Below are 3,312 nucleotides of genomic sequence, written 5' to 3'. Positions count from 1 at the left end.
GGAAGTTTGGGGGATTAAAGTCTTGGAATTTGTGGGTGTTTGGGATAAATCCCTGAAATTTGGGGGCATTTGGGGTTAAACTCTTGGAATTTGGAGGATTTTAGGGTTAAATCCTGGGAATTGGGGGGTGTGTGTGCTTAAATCCCTGGAATTTTGGGGGGGTTGGGGATAAACCCTTGAAATTTGGGTGCTTTTGGGATTCACATCCTGAAACTTTTGGGGATTTGGGGGATTTTCCCAGAATTGGGGAGTTGTGGGGTTATATCCCTGGAATTTGGGAAGTTTGGGGGACTGAACTCTTGGAATTTGTGGGTGTTTGGGATAAATCCCTGAAATTTGGGGGTTTATTCCCAAAATTTGGGGAGCTTTGGGGTTAAAATCCTGGAATTTGGGAGTTTTGGGGAATTTGGAATTTGGGGGGGGGAAGGGGTGGAATAAATCTCTGGACTTTGATGGATTTTGGGATTCACCCCAAAATTTCGATGGGTGAACTGGGGGAGGGGGGGGGCAGATCCAAATCCCACAGAATTCCATATTCCCATCAATGGGATGAGCTGGGAACACCCTGAGTGGGGGGAGGGACCCTCCTTTAACCCCATTCCCGTGGAATTCCAGCTTTTCCGGGGAGAATTCCCCCCTTTTCCCAGCAGAAGCCGCGTCAGGAGCCGAATTGCACTAAAGGGGGGTCGGGAATTTTTGGGATGCGGGGGGGGCTGTGATGAGAATTCCAGGGTTCGAGGCAGCCCCGGGGGTCCCTCCAGGGACTTGATCCCAAAAAAAACAACCCCACCCACCCCCCTGGGATGAGATTCCGGCACCTGGGAACGAGGAGGAGCCGGAAAAACCGGCCCCGAATATTCTTAATATCAATAAAAATGGTTATTGTTGTAATTCCGCGGGTCCTTCTCTCGCCATTCCCGGCGTTCCCAAAGCACTTCTCCCTCCCCACATGGACACTTTTGGGACGAATCCTCTTTATTTTTGGTGGGTTTTCCTATTTTTTTTTTTTTTTTATTTCTTATCCCCCTTTTTTGTGTGTTTTCCTCCTTTTATTTACGTTTTTTCCAATAATTTTGGTGTTTTCCCCTTTTTTTTATGTTTCCCCCCTTTTTCTATTCCTCTTTTCTTTGTCTTTTCCCTCTCTTTGGTGTTTTCCCCCTTTTATTTCAGTGTTTTCCCACTTTTTTTTGTGATTTTCCCCCCCTTTTTTGGACTTTTCTCCCTCCCCCTTTTTTTTTTTTGTCTGTTTTCCCTCTTTTTTTCCAGGGGTTGGGAAAATCACGCCGAGGACCGGGAACAGCATTCCCAGACCGGGATAAACATTCCCGGGACACGGTAAATCATCCCCGGGACCAGGATGAACATTCCCGAGACTGGGAAAAATCACTCCCGGGACGGGGACAAACATTCCCGGGATGAGAAAAAGCATTCCCAGACCGGGCAGAGCCTCCCCGGGACCGGGACGAACATTCCCGGGACCAGGAAAACATTCCCAGCGCCCGGAAAGTCGCTCCCGGAACCGATTAGAGCATCTCCCGCACCGGGATAAAAGATTCCCAGGACCGGGAAAAGCATTCTCGGGACCCGAACAACATTCCCGGGATCGAGCGGAGCATCGCCGGGACCGCGAAAACATTCCCAGGACCGGGAAAAACATTCCTGGGACAGAGTAAAATCACTCCCGGGACCGGGAAACGCATTCCCGGCTTCGGGAAAACCATTCCCGGCCCCCCCCTCCGCCCCCCCTTTCCCCCTCCTCTTCCTCCCGCCTGGATCGGCCCTTTCCTGTGTCCTCCCGGCGCGATCCGGGCGGGAAACGGCGCCGGGAACCGGGAAAAGGGCTCCTGGAATTCCCAGGGATGCCGGATCGGGGCGGGGGGGGGGCGACAGAGTATCCCCGTTTTTCCCTGGAAATCCGAGATTTCCCGAGAGGGAATCTGTGGATTCTTTTGTGGGATCGTTCCAAAAAAAATCCCCCCAAATAAACAAGGAGGGAAACGGGGGAGTGTGGGGTGTGAAATTTTGGGATCGAGGTTTGCGATCAAAATTTTGGGATCAAACTTGATTTTTTTCCGCCTTTTCCTTTGGAATCTTGGAGGGGGGAAAAAGAAAACCCATAGGAATTTTTGGCTTAAATAATTCAAAATTCCTCGGGTTTTTTGAGGAGTAATCTTCCCACGAGGAATGATCCCTATGGATTCAATCCAACTGGAGCTATTCCAGGATGGGAAAAGGTTGGGAAGGGGCTTCCTGGAGCTGCTCCATCCCTGGAAATGCTCCAGGACGTGGATTTGGAGGCCCTTCCACAAGGGAGGGGGTTGGGAAAAACCACGAAAAACGGGATTTCGAGGCACTCTGAAGCCGTTCCGAGGAAAAACTGGGAATAACTGGGAATTGCTAACTCTAATTTATTACTACTCATGGAAAGGAAGCAACTCCCAACACCGGGAATGACACCGACCGGAATCCGCGACGCGACGACACCGGAAACACCACGAAGGGGCGAAATTCCACGGAAATCACAGCTTGGGGGCGTTTTCCCCCCGAATATCCTCGGGTTTGGAGCTTTTGGGCTCATTTTTGGCCCTTTTGGGGTCACGTGTCCTCCGGAAATTCCATCCTGTCGGAGCTCCCAGGGACGTTCTTGGTTTCATCCCGTTCCTTCCTCTTCCCCCGGAATTTCGGGACGGTCCCACCCCGCCCGTGGCGGCTCCGGAGGTTCCCAAACCACCAAACCCTGGAATTTTGGGGTAATTGCCCTGAACTTTGGGGATATTTGGGCCCAGATTGGGGCCACTGAGCCCCGAGATGCCTCATTAGCACGTTTTTTCCTATATTTTGATATTTTTCCTCATTTTTCCACAAACACAAGGAGTCCTTCCCGTGGCATCTCCGCAAACTCCTCTATTATTTAATTTCCACTTCGAATTTTCCCAACTCCGAAGTTTTCGGCAATTCCCGACTTTTTCAAAAGTCTTTTTCCATCTTTTTATCCCCTTTTGGGACAAACTAAGAGTCATTTTTAGCCTCACTTGATGTTTTTCTTCATTTTTCATTATTTTTTTTCACTTTTTTTAGTGTTTTTTGAAGGTTTTTGATTTTTTCCTCATTTGTTTTCTTCCGTTTCCCATTTTTTCCTCGGGAAACTGGGAAAAATCAGAATTTTAGGCAGCAAAAAAGCACCATTTTTCCCACTTTTTCCTGCTTGTACCGAAAGACATTAAATCCCGAAAAACAACCCCAAAAAATTAAGGAAAAGCCATAAAAAACTCACCACAAACACACTGAAGTTGTCCCGAATTCCATGTGGAA

Source organism: Lepidothrix coronata, unplaced genomic scaffold (genome assembly GCF_001604755.1).
Source record: "Lepidothrix coronata isolate B3197 unplaced genomic scaffold, Lepidothrix_coronata-1.0 Scaffold490, whole genome shotgun sequence".
In the NCBI taxonomy this organism is placed as follows: Eukaryota; Metazoa; Chordata; class Aves; order Passeriformes; family Pipridae; genus Lepidothrix; species Lepidothrix coronata.
Note: the sequence above shows the minus strand (reverse complement) of the source record.